This window comes from Mya arenaria, chromosome 3 (assembly GCF_026914265.1).
Source record: "Mya arenaria isolate MELC-2E11 chromosome 3, ASM2691426v1".
NCBI classification, from domain to species: domain Eukaryota; kingdom Metazoa; phylum Mollusca; class Bivalvia; order Myida; family Myidae; genus Mya; species Mya arenaria.
Genome location: NC_069124.1, coordinates 21,525,925 through 21,540,893, shown reverse-complemented (window position 1 = coordinate 21,540,893; position 14,969 = coordinate 21,525,925). Strand labels below are relative to the sequence as shown.

Below are 14,969 nucleotides of genomic sequence, written 5' to 3'. Positions count from 1 at the left end.
CGTGGCTAGACTTTGCAATTTGCATGTGTTCAATACACTTTAATGTATTTTGCAGCAATTCTAAACAAATGCATAATTCTTTAAATATTTGGGCACGTAACAACATAGTTAACTTTTTTTGCATTTATTAACACGCGTGACATCGCGGCTAGATTAAAGTATACATATATTAAACGCTAAAATCAATGTCAAAATAGGACAAACCCTTACTAATGAAAAGGTAGAATTAATGTACTTTTTGTCGACATAAATATTATAAAAAACAATCAATAGATAAACAGAAGTTTTTACAAACCTGGTCGCGAGAAAAAATCAAATCTTACTTTTTCAAATTGATTTGTCTTTCGCATACCATTTTTTACCGGAAGTCTTGAACTGCATATGATTAGGTCATATAAATTTGACGTCACGTCAACGAGTCTTCTTTTATGGCGGATTGTTTTTATTTACTAAGCCGTTAAAAATGTGCATTGGTATATTATGATTTCTATTGTTATATGTCGAATTAAGATTATACTATTTAAAAATCAAATATGCAACCGTATTTACTAATAGGGCTATATTTTTGCCTTTCCGGTCATAAAAATATAAACAATCGTATTCCTATAACAAATTTCATGAAGCATAGAAGTGTAAAAAAATAACAAATTCCCGATGTACGCCAACAATGTACGCAACGTCTTTACATTCAACAAACAATGGAATTGATGCATGAACCCAATTTGCATCACATTGTTGTTCGCCCTTTTGCGACTTGCCTTTTTCTCAAAAACAACTCTAATTTTAGAGTAAGTTTACTCATCGTCGTCAAGTTTAGAGTGGAATACAACATTTGTTATACAGAGTAAAAAATATATTAAATATATAATAAAATCATCTTAAAGTTCAAATACATTATTGAACTTTACTCACAAAGAGTTTCCTAAATGATTAAATGCAGAATGAAAACGGTTAGCGGTTTAAATTGTACAAACCATATAAATAAACAGTTGAAAAATGAAATAACGGCGTCAATACACAATCGAAGTGGATGTCAATACAAAGTCAGTTATAATACAGAATGTGATCATGAAAAGTATGAACCTAGACAATAGTTATTGTTTAAGCATTGTTTGAACCTGGATATAAAGGATATATATCTTCAACTCGAGTCGTGCTTTGTTTTTAAGGTACTATAAAAGTCATAGGCGTAAACACAGATCAGATAACCGTTATAACGTTGTACTCAACATACTCATACTATAAAGCACCATCACAATATGTCGTCTAGAGCTGCATTTACATCTCTTACGATTTTAATATTTTCAATTAAAATTGGGTCAAACGAAACCAAGGCCAACGGAAAGCCTTAAAACCAATTCTAGATCATTTTAGAAAATTTAACTTTATATAATACTCATCACCCAGTGTCAATATTTACATAAACTTGTGCTATATCGAAAATTAAAGAGGTTTAATAGTTAGTGTTGCAACAGATGCTAAGCTTCATATAAAAAAATAATTATGACGTCTTGGGTTTCAAACTATTATACCATATTTTTAATATTTATATATGTTCATAGTGTCGTTTCATCCAGTTTCAAAATTATTTTGTGTAAGCCCCGTTTTTGTTAGATTAAGATTACGTAGTTTAAATTATCACAATATATTCCTTTAGGCTGTAACTGTATAACGAAATAAAATATTACGCTCCACAGTTAATCTATGCACTATGGCCTCAATTGATGTCTTTATTGCTGTCAATTATGTTAATATATTATTAAGTATGACCTATGCTAGTCTTTATTGATGTACGGATAATGCTTTTACACTCCATTTTGGCCACACTAATGGAAATACTGTAGTGTAGTGCAAAAACAGAAATTGTCATAGTCCAAATAGATGTTTGCCTAGATAAAAATATATTTGTGTACAACTAATTAGCTGACGTTCTGATGTCTTTGGGGTTCTGATGTCTGAAGTCAATGAAACAATGCCATCAATGCTATGTATGTACTAATGTATTAAGCCTGTACATCAGACGAAGATTGTTTATTACATTTTGGACAGTGCCGAGGTGGGATTACCACGTACGGCAAAGAAGTGCTCTAACGGGTGTTGACCTGGGTATATCGGAAATATAAGAAACAAGTGTTAGTTTTTGAAAATATTGTAACGGATGTCTGTTCAGCTGTAGCGGTAACTGCAGTGGAAAATTTATATTTAACTTCATATGCGACCAATTGTTTGATGGATGTGCATATGGCTTCGGCTTATCATTAACGAGCACTGCAGTACACTTAAGTTATTTTTGTGTACACATAATGAAAACTAGATCTATAATAAACAATCCAAGTTGATATGAACAAAACATATATTTAAATCTATCTTTGTCACTTACATATTTTAAGAGCTTCTTATTTGAGCACATTTTTGAAAAAAAACAACGTCATTTATACGTATTTTGCAGCATGTAGAGACGGAACGTTTGGCGAAGACTGTATCCACCATTGTCCTTTTTGCACGAACGGAGATTGCAACAAACGAGATGGAACATGCCGTAAAGGATGTTTAAAGGGATATATGGGACAGTATTGTGACGAGGGTTTGTACTTATTGTTTATCCTCTCGAGGGTGGATACTTCAAACTTGATTGTGTGTTTAATTTAATTCTTGAATGAATTGCGCGATCGATGTCAATATCGGGGCATGAACGCAGTTGGGCTAGTTAACGCGTGTGGAGCCATCTCCCCGATAATGACATCAATCACGCAACTCATTTGTCAAATGACGTCATAATATCGCGGGAAAATATACAACTTGCAACTATACAACTACAATAGTTGATTTTTAATGTAAAATTGAAATACTTATCACAGCCATATTTAAACAAATTATAAAAAAAGTCTTTTAAACGTGCTGATTTAAGTTTTTCGTGGCCTGCTGACACAATCAAATCAATTACAGGATAAGCTATTCTAAATTTGCATTTAATACATATGTTACTATATATAGTAACACATTTGTACAGGGATTTCGCGATTATTTGCATGACTCAGCGATTATCAGTTTTGCGGCCCAGGAAGATTTTTCGATTATTATTTTGCGGGCCGTATAATGTTCACACGTGAATTCCATTTTCGCCTTAAAATCAATTTTGGCGACTGCAAAATAATGTCTTGACTAAATAAATAAAATTTTATTGATCTGCTTGAACATATTTATTATTAAAATCCCAAAGGGTGGCAAACGCGAACGCAGTTTAGGAAGATGTGCTAGTGTTTGATAACCAGCGTGGACTGTTAGGGCGGCGTTTTTTTATTCTGCGTTGACATTCAAAAAACAAAACAAAGGAAGCGGAAAAATTGAATTTACTTGCAAAATAGCAACTGTTCATACATGTTGACATCATTAATACGAGGTATTGGTTTATTTAAGTACAAACAGTCGTTCTACTTGTTAACTGTTCATGTTTATTGAATTTAATTCAGTTATCGGATGATAATCGCAAAGGCCGTTAATAAAAGGAATGAGAGATGGAAGTCACTTCATCGATTCTTTAAGAGTATGTCTGGCACGTGCATTCGTTCTTTATATAACCAAACATTTAAAATATGTTGATACTGTTTTTAAATCAAGAGATTTCTCCCTGTGAAATTTTATTCGAAAAAAACATTCAGCGAAGGTCGAAATATTCAAGAATATTCTCCATTTCTGGGCAGAATGGAGTCCATAACTAGTAAATTCCATATATTTACTCACGTCTTCACATTATTTCAGAGTCTAATCAAAACGAAGATCAGTCGACTCACAAAGACGGAAATACCATAGCGGTTGTTGTTGCCGCTGTCTCATCAACATTGCTGTTTGTTTCAGCCATAGCAAATGTTGTTTTTGTATTATTGTATTGCAGAAGGTAGGCAAGCTTCAGGTATTTAATGTCATTTGTTTTACATTCATCGGTTTATGGCCTTACACGTTGAGTCACCTAATTATCGAAACCAATTACGTAAGCGAACAGGATCATATTTGAGCACCTATTCTTATACGTCAACTCATTTTTTTTTCTAAATCATCCAATTGATTTCCTACAACATTTGCTATTCATGCATGTATATGTATGGAATAATTGTGCAAGATGTTTTTGACGTGTCATTATAGAAAGAGAAACTGAAGTATGGTAATCCCCCGAAAAGGTTGACATATTTTAAATAAAACACAATATACAAAAGCTGCTTGTAAATTAAAAACTCAGAAAACGGTAAAAACGTTTGTATATGTTAAAGAGTATGACAAAATGTTTCCATTATTTCTTATAAGTGGTTTAAATATAGCTAATATAACTATCTTGACCTCTGATTGTTTTTAAGATTACATTTCGGAACCTATATTCAATAAACTGAACGAAAATTCTCTTTGGCAAAGAACCGTAAATAACTGGTCAAATATCGTTCATATATTACACTACTCTTAATGTTTGCTTTAGAAAGAGCAAGCAAGTTCCAGACGTTTATCTTGATATATATATTTTGAAAGGTATTTCCAAATGAAAAGTTACCAATAAAGAAGCTTGTTCAGGGTATATAATAGCATTCTATGTTCAGGAAAGAAGAACAGAAGACAGACACCAACTACTTTACAACGACAGGACCATCTCAATCATCTGATTATGATAGCCTTGACGTAACAGAAAGTTAGACATTTGAATTGTTAAATGTATACCATTGCATTATAAATATGCAAGTAAAGACTTATATAACTATTATAATGTTGAAATGATGAATGAAGGTCAACATTGAAATTTGCACGCTAGTTCGTTAACCACTTCGGTATTGTTTTGCTTTTGCAGTGAGTGCAACCCCAGTAAACAGACGATAGGCGAATGAGGGCGGCAGGATTATTTATCCAAATTGTCATAAATATAACTTATTTTAAGTGTTAATCAACCAGGCACTTCTAATCTATTATGTGTTATAGGTGAACTGTGGTATGAATGACTCTTAATGTTTGTATCAGCCTGCATATTGTTGTGAAACATGAAAGGATAAACGGCGATATTTAACCAGAAAAGTAAACTAATGATAACTTTTATCATAACTGACTATTTTAGACAGGACACGGTGTTGTATGACTTTGCCAGTGTCCCGTCATATTTTTCAGTAACTCGGAAACAGAAGGGATCGAGTTTGAAATAGCCACGGGTTTTGTATTTCATTTGGATTAATTTAAGAAGATATGAAATTAAAATAGTTGAAGTTCTGATGTGTTTGTTACTTATATAATATGCATTATCTGAACCATTCACTGGAAGGGTTATGTGTAAGTATCCCCATATAGTTGCGTTTTGTTGTTTTTAAATGTTTTACGCATTTGAAACTTAACATTAACACACATAAAGATTATGGCTTCAACGTCAATATTCCTTTGCTTACAGAATGTATCTTTTGTAGTCATTTAAAGTCCACGACATCACTAAATCACGGTCTCTAAACGCCAGCTACACTACTTTACGGTGGTGCAAAGAAAAAGAGCTGTCGACACTTCCTTGGTGGAGCTGTGCTCTATGTTTACATGAACAAACGTGAGTATGGTTTATATTTTATTTGACAATTTCATTTTACGTATATATTTCGATAATGTGGTACCGTGTAAAAACACTTCTACTGCAGGCTGGTTACTATTTCATTTTTCAATATTGTGCAAACTGTGGTGCCAGGAGCTTTTCTCCCGAATCGGACATGTGCATATTTTGATATCTGATTGCATAGCAAGTACACTTCGGTGCTTACACACCCCGTAAGAACATTCTTACGCATGCAAACATAACTGTTACGCATATTACCTATGCCAGAATACAACAAAACTGATAAGCACTTACTAAAAAGGAAAAATGCACATATTTATAAAAGTGGTGTCGCTGTTGCCCTAGTGTAGGCGCTGTCGAGTAGTGGTGGCGTTATCTACTCCGTAATCGAGTTTGTTTTGCGCTTGAAGTAATATAAAAAGTTAACGCTTTTGGGATGAATACTAAGGTTGCTATGTTTATCATTCATTGTTATGCTGGTTATGCATACTTCTAGCGGAAACAAAACTCTACACGAATCTAACCTTACTGAAAACTATTTTTAGGTGCTGTTAATTTAAACCATAAGTATCTAGCATGTGTTTCCGGTTAAGAGAGAAGTATTCTTGCATACCGGACGTGTGTTTCCGGTCATGTGACAAGTGCTGGATAAACGCATCGTACACCCCCATGTAAGATAAGTCACGCCCAACAACGCGCCACTTCTTATATATTTTATTGTACGCTTTTTGGTAAAATGTACGAAACTGCGTTTTTACGTCAATTTTCCCACAAATTGATAATTTTTAGATATGCAAGAAAATATATAAACCGGATCGAAAAATCCGTTCCTCGGCCACGCTGCGTGGCCGGTAACTCGGCAAGCCTTGTTACCGGCTTATGCGCCTGCACTCGGGTCAGATTTCCCTATCCGTATTGGACACACATGATAGATACTTATAGTTCTATGTAAAACTAAAGCACCTAGCCGTTTGTTTTCGAAATAGTTTTCAGAAAGGTTAAGGTAGTTCGCGAAGAGTTTTGTTTCAGCGCCACCACTAGGGCAAAAGCGCCACCACTTTTATAAATATGTGCATTTTTCCTTTTTAAGAAGTGCTTATCAGTTCTGTTGTGTTCCGGCATACATTCTAGATATGTTTGCATGCGTGAGAATGTTCTTACGGGATGTGTAAGCACCGAAATGTACTTGCTATGCAATCAGATCTCAAAATATGCACATACAAGTCTGATTCGGGAGAAAAGCTCCACAGTTTACACAATATTGAAACGAAATAGTAACCAGCCTGCGGTAGAAGTATTCTTACACGGTACATTACATTCTCCGATTTTCGAAATATATCCGTTAAATGAAATTATCAAATAAAATATAAACCATACTCACGTTTGTTCATGTAAACATAGGGCACAGCTCCACCACGGAAGTATCGACAGCTCTTATTCTTTGCACCGCCGTAAAGTGGTGAAGCTGGCGTTTAGAGGCCGTGTAAATATGGCCACAATTTTCGAATACAACCTCACGCGTAAATAGCGTTAATATCTCGTTGGTAGTCTGATCGCTAGATTAATGTTAATAAAAACTCGTAAAGTGTCTGCCATATTATATAGGAACAGGGCCCTTATTACTTAAACACCGGAGGTAGCACTGCTAGCTCCAATTTGTCCACAAAATGTACTAGAGATAGAAGCTCCAACGTTAAACAATACACGATCTGGTCAAAGACAAGTACTACCCCAACCTTGACTAATGATGACATGTCTGGCAGGAATACACTTCCTCACGGCCATTCAAATTGGAAAGCATACTTAAATTTCCTATTCACTGTCCTTGTTTTTTGTTACGGGTGGACTATATCTTTGAATTCCTTGAGTTTATTGTTCCGTACCGCTATATCATTGGTGTTTAGATTGATAGATGATATCGGAACGTCCATATGGCTTATATTAGGCCAAGGAGACGTTTAACTGTTGCAAATTTCAGCTAAAAGTATCCATAAGACGGAGGCAAGATGGTTAAGTCTCATCACCCCTTATGAAGCCCCCTAAGATAATGGATCAACAAACTAGACGACATAAGGGCCTTAATGCTCTAAATATATAACAACACGCTCAAATGTTGCGCAGCTAATTGAGGCTCCAAATAGTAGAGCTTTAGCGAAATAAAACGCCTCATAAAAAGGAAACCCTTAAAGCGAGAAGTATTGAGGTTTAAAAGGTAGGAGTTTTAATGCGTTATTAATGTCTTTCTTAAAAAAGAGACATTTCAGACCTAGATCTTATGCCATTTTGACTGCCTTGTCAAAATTGATATAGTGCACGGATGTAAGGGAGAGGTCATTGCCGGATAGATGGGATCATACAAAATTCGTTTGCTGATTAATGGGACCAGTCCGATGGGAGACACTATGAACATTGCTAGAGGTTGGGAAATAAAAGGGATGCGACTCTGCCAGCCGTCTTGGATTATGTATCGGTTAACGGTATCTGATATAAGTTCATGCACTCCCGCCTAGATCATCTGTAATGTAAATCAAACACTTGAGTAAAATCATTTAACAAACTTTCGGTTTCAACCGTTTTGTAAAATACTATAAGGGTGCTTATTTATATTGGACATAAGGCATGGTCTGCTTCTTTAATTTCAGATAGTTCAGGGCCGAATCTGGTATTATAGCGCATCGTGATATTGTGTTGTCTCGGGTCGTCTAGGTCTTGGCCTCTGTCTGGTACAGGATGGCACCTATGATTACGATTGCCATGGTTGTCGACGCCGCACGTGGAGAAAGTATGCTGAAATTTGCAAATTTTCAGTGACAGGGCACCGTATTAAAAGAAAGCATGCGAACGAAGTATTCTTACGTGGCAGGGCGGCAATTGGATTGTCAAGAACTAAATAATATCTCCACCATAAATCGTTGTTAATCATTGACCGGGAAATGTTACTGTAGCCTTATTGAGGCGAAATTGTTAATCATAAGAACGCCACGCACTACAGCCTTGACGAGAGTCACATTTCCGAATAGTCCATATGTACTGTAACAGCTCGAGCGTGGATTCCTTATGTGGCGATATGTTTATAGACATACAATTGATGATCAATGTACTCCTCCTTTTTTGTTCCCTAATTGAATCCGGGGCGTGTGTAGCCACGTCTTCGGCTGCTTGCCTTACTATATGCTCGGGAGTGCATATTATGGGAACCGGTGCCATGGTGCTCTGCGAGACAGATGTGCATATGGCCATGCTTCCACTACAGGCCGGAATCATCCCCGATTGTCGTTTATATTGGTCAAATGCATTAATCTGAGAAACGTGCTTTATTCGTCCTTTGCCCATATTGTCTTGAAGAAAATGTTACTCTATGGTCGGACATTTTACTCTCAAACTTCCTTAATCCAAAATGAAATTCCCACTGTATATTCATTAATATTAAATGTGTAGTTATAGTTATATAACCTTTAGGTAAGTGGCGTTTGTTCGTGTTTTTTAATACTATCTGAACTAGTCTCTCGTAAAGTGTTTGTTTAGACTTTTTTTTCTTTTGCCTCGAAATAAGACCATGCTCACTTTTTTGCTTTGGGACAATTCGTGCAGAGATCATGTACAATGGTTTAAAATGAATTCGCGTATGCTATTTGATATCAAACTTTCCGGTGTAGGAAGTATCAATATTCCCGATCACGCCAAACGCAAAAGTGTTTATTTGTATTAAATGTTATGCGAAGCTTAAAATTCCACGTCTGCACAAGTAAACACATGCTATTTTAATAAGGAAGTACTTCAAAATGTCATAGTTTTGAGATGAAAACAAGCCAATCGTTGATTTATTAGTAGTATCAAATGCCTCAAACTTAAATGCAAATTAGTGAAAGACACTTGATTGATCAACATGGCAGCCGGTAGATTATTCAATATCATGACATTGCAACCTTCTTCATTTTGTAAAATTAACAAATTCGTGTTAGTGTATTACTCTTACATATTTTAGGAGCGATGGGGATCTGCAGTTGCGCTCCACCCCTTAGTGCACATATAATCACTTAAACTAAATGTGATTGAATGAATCTTTTTATGACGGTATCACAGTATAAAAAATAATACAATACACTTCAGGCTAAATATAACCAGCAGTTCATTCGGGGAGTACTTACAACCCAACACACTAAAACAATATATTTTTGGTTGGCCTGGATGTATTATTATCCTTTAATATGCCAAGGTCTACTTTTCATCTAAATATACGGCGAAGGTAAACAAAGAATATGTGTTGTTATTTTCGTAGGTACTTTCTCCCTCAGACAAACTCTTGGTTGCTTCTTTAGGTATTATTCCCAAGCATTAAGTATAATAAAAGCATCGATCCATAGAGTCGATAAGTCTTGTTGTAGTCTATATTTTCATTATTACCCGAAATAGATGTTTAAGACAAATGAATACCATTTCTATGATATTATATAATTACCCACCGTAAAACCATTATTAGTTCATACAAGTTGATTAAATTTGACGTATAGGACATTTGCAAGACCAACTTATTTATTTCCCTAAATTCTACAACGATTTCAGTGGTTGTTTCAGATTGATAACTTTGCTTATGTATGTAATGATTGATATTACATGTATGTTCTAGTTATTTAAGATAAACCATGTGTTTCCACCTGTTAAGCGAAATGTTTTAGTTGTTTAATGGCGACATTTGAATAAATTTTGAACATTCTAATTTAAAATGCCGTAAATACTAGTTGTTTGTTTGTTTATGTTTAAATGAACCAGGTAACTACACTAATCGATTCCTCCATTCATTGTCGACAAAAACAACCTAGAAACATTTATGGAACTCGATGATAGTCGCAGCACATGTATTCCACATAGCTGGGTTTCATAAATCAAACCAACATCGAAGTGTCTCACGTTTTAACGTTATTTTAGCGCATAGCATAAAAAAACTCGCATTGACCACTATTTATATAGAAAATAAAATACAAATATTCGTTCAATAAAATGCGTGAGTACCCACTAAAAACCAGTAACCTTGTTGTATGTGTTTCTATGCCGCAAAAGGGATAGGGCGCTAACGTTTTTCTCCAAGTTTTACTGAACTAAATTTAAAATTGCAAATAAACAAGTTCTTAAAGATGAACTGAACTGTAATTTCTAGTTCTTAATTTTATTCATTGTTTCTACTAAACGCGCTCAAGTTTAATATTCAAAGCTTAAATTTTGCTTCTACGGTCTACCGTTACCACGGAATCCGGCCTCTGTTCTGCCCATTCTATTGTTGCTAGATGAATTAATGCCCTTGAAATGAGTGGACACTGTGTTGTCTCCCTTTGTTTTAAGTGCGCATGCCCAGCGAGTACAAAAATGCATTGCACCATTTACCACAATGCATTGCTTTAATTTCCCGGAAAATGTTAAATATTTCTGGGTTCCTGATATCGCCTACATAATTGATATAAGAATTAAATCTACAAAATCTACGAAGTCGGTTTGAATAGCGATACGAAGTGTTTTATATGAGGTCAGTCTGTATCCTTGCGATAAATATAAACGTGTTACTTCCCTTGGATTAAAATAAGCCATTTAAAATGGAGGACATGGCAACACAACTTTCAGAAATCGTCAATGATAGACAAGTCAGTGGCACAAAATAAGGTAGCGATAATGAAATGCAGACGATCTTAAACTTTTACGACCGTGCTCGTATGTTGGGGCAGCTGGTTGAAACGGATTGATTTACCAAACAATTATTGCCGTGCCATTCAATCGTAATACTTGCGAGGACTTGGACAGGTTATAAACATTGGAGATTTTTTGATACAAGGAAATTGGAACAACCAGCATTCCATAATATTGCTTTACATTTGGCTGTTTTAAGGCAGCATTTTTAATGAAATGCTGTGTTGCACTCTACTTAGGAAGATAAAATTGTGAGTGATAAAGGTGAGTGATTTGATAATTACCGTACTTGTATTTTATCAAAGAATGACCTCCACAACAAGTGGCCCAATGATGGGCGCGAACCTATGATCACTAAAACACTAACCGATGCCCCATGTTCGTATAGGATTACCCACAAACTTCACCCCTCTCCCTTTAATCTAAAGACTTATCAAGACACTTTTGCATTTAACTAGCTAAAGAACTTCAGCAAACACGTTATATATTACCTTTTTGGATGTGTTCGCTGAAGAGAACGCCGTATCCAAACCCTACCAGAATTAGTGACATTTTAATGTCACGCTGTTATTTCACTTGTATGCATTGTACATACAAAATAACTGTATCCTCAGGTAAATGAAGTAAAATGTAGTTCACAAACACATTTTCAACACCGAAAAACGCTTTAAAGTTAGTTGATTTAGCATTGTAATAAATCCTTTTACAAGCATTCCTTAACTAGGTCATAGTTGTGTTCAAATTCAATCACGTGACACCAAGATTTTCAGAAAATACCCATGTGACCTACATTTGACCTCACAAATGTAGTGTTTATTTTGCTGTTATTTTTTCTATTTCAAATAATAAGTAAATAACTAATAACAAATTTGAAATAAATCAATTCTTTTACTTATCAAAAGTTATTTTCAGCCTCACTGCAATTGGATTCAACTAAATGAACAATGTGAATCTGATACTATAAATAGAATCCATCGACGTCATCATGGTCATGTGATTACATTGCATCATCACACTCAATTGATTCTGGTTGACTTTACTATGGGGGTTACGCCATAACTTTAATGAGTTGTAAACATCAAAGATATAAAGCCAGAACTAGCATTTAACCATTTAACATCAAAGTTAACCTTGGATGAACAGTGCGTCTGGTGTTGGACTCTAAAAACCACTCAAACTACAGTGCCCTACAGTGCCCCCATCCCACTGGATCTGCTTGTGAAATTCTCTATTCTTTATCAAATTGTGACAAATCAGTAAACTTAAAATATTAATGCTTTAAGACAAACTTCTTATCATTCTAAATTTTTGTTGTACAGCTGACTGAAAAATCTTAGTTTTTTTCTCTGAATCATTTTAATTAAACCCCACTTGAAAATATATGTTTACCATATTTACATATATACAAGTCATTTTGTGAACAAACAGCAATCAGCTGCTATAAATGCATTGAGTACAAAGAGTGAAATGGACAATGTATGTATTCTGTCACTCCCAAATAATGACATTTATCTTTTTTATTGAAAAGAGGTTTACACTTGCAATTAATTATTATTAAGTTTGTCAATTTCTTCATTGTCCTGAGCATTGAAAACAATGAAAAATCTTTCCTGAAAATTTTAAAAATAAAACTGCTTGTTGAAATGCATTTTATGTTGTAATGAATAAAAATTCATACATATAAAAAAATAGAGAATTAATTTGATAAAACTTGTGTATGATTTTTAACAATACTACATGTATTAAATACATGGAATTAAGATACTGTTTAAATTGTGCTCATAGAAATGTAAGTTTACACTTTTCAAATAATTAATAATACTTAGTAATGTTTATAAATGACCATTTTTATAAATGTTTTCACTGTCACTCAGAAGAACTAAAATAAAATCAAAGTTTAAGGACATTAAATCTGTATATCAAATTTTGTGTTGGTGGAGATTCGTTCTTTATGTACATGTTATAAAGTAATGTTGCTTTTTTATGATTTTATTGGTGAAATATTCTGTATTCAGATAACTGCTGACAAAAAAAAATGATCTCAGATTTTTATATATAAGTTCAAAAATTGATGTTCTATGCATTTTTCTTAAACCGTTAGTAACCATTTAAGCCATAAAACATGAATTTTAAAATCTAAATATGAAGTTCTATGATCTGATCTTTTGTCAGCAATCTTTTATCGTATACTTGCTGATACCTACGCAACAATTTGCTCTTTCAAAGACAAAGAATAAAAAAGTTGTAAAAATGCTATATGTGTGGGAGTCCAGCTTTAACATGTCTTGACCACTTTGCTGTTTAGACCCTAGAGTTGCAATTTTGTCCTTAATCTTTCCACATGACTTTATTCTTTGAAATCATATCACACTTACCTTATCTAGTTAATTTGAATAACTCTGTCATATTCTGTAAATGGCAGATTGTGACTAAGCATCCCATAGACTACAAATGCACTGGTTTGGAACTGCCAGTGCATAGTACATTCATGGCATACTAATCATGTTCAGATGTTTGTAGTAATTTCACCAATTTCCTACGTAGAGAATACATGTGTTTGGTCAAAGCCAGCGTGAACCATGATGAAGTTCTCACACCTTTAGAATGAACAACATATGCGCTTCATTGCAACTTTCACAAAGATAGTTTTGCAAAATTAATGTTATAAATAGATGCATGCATTTGAAGTTTCTGCTAAATGATTTAACCTTTTGTGCAGGTTTTATCTAGCTAACTTTAATGTAAAATTTGGTTGACATTTGAGAACTTTTGCTTTGCAAATAATCTATTCCATGGCTAATTTACATAAAAGGGATGTTACTCTTTAGTCAAGCCGACGGTTAGAGACGGCCTTTCTTTCAATACAAACTTTGATAGTACTCCATCGATAAATATGTAGGTTTTTAAAGCCACTTTTGATGTAACATAGCACGACATTCCTTTTGTTAGTCAAATGACTGCCACTATATCAGCTTGGCATTGCTATCGTTTAGCGTGTCACTACTGTTATGCATTAGAATTTAGTGCCTATATTTTTGATGGCTGGCAATTTTTTTCTTGGTCTTTCAACATCACATCTGGTCAAAGGAGTGGATTGTACAGAGGCAAAGCTGTTGCCTATTTGGGGTTACACACCGATCCCCAATTGAAATTGTATAACCGCCCCTGCATATTATACTGGTACACTCAATTATTCACAGATTCAGACTTCAGGTTCAGGAACACAGATTCAGACTTCAGGTTCAGGAACACAGGACTTATCGTCAGTTTAAAACTGTTTCAAAGTCAAACTTTCTGTGTTTGACTTGGTTAACATTTTGATTACTTCCATTTCTTCTGTTAACTTTCAAATTAAAATCGTCTACTTCGAAAGATTAAGCAAAATCCATATGTTTTACTCGTTATTTTGGTGATTAACCGTGTTAGTGGAATGGAAACCTCGGAAAGTCCATGTTTTGTTACTAAATTTTCGCGGACGCGGAAGTTGATATGTCGATTGACTGGCTCCCGTTTCATCTTCATTCTCTTTCAAAACCGAGAGGCAGTACCAAGGGAAGCAACTACGCACGTATAGCAACGCCAAGGGACGCAAGTCAGTCGATTTTCTCGGAAAATCAGGAACAGGAGGTAGTTTGTAACAAAATTGCCAGCTGATGAAAATGATTTGAACTGAATAACATATCGTATCAAAATTGAAAATTATCATTCTTTTATATCGTTATGTAATAAT

At 34.6% G+C, this 14,969-nt stretch overlaps 1 protein-coding gene across 1 annotated transcript in view; it reads left to right on the top strand.

The window, feature by feature from the left end:
• The window catches only part of LOC128225821 (uncharacterized), a 66,065-nt gene that overhangs the window by 26,177 nt on the left and 24,919 nt on the right, over positions 1-14,969 (top strand). The window lies entirely within an intron of this gene.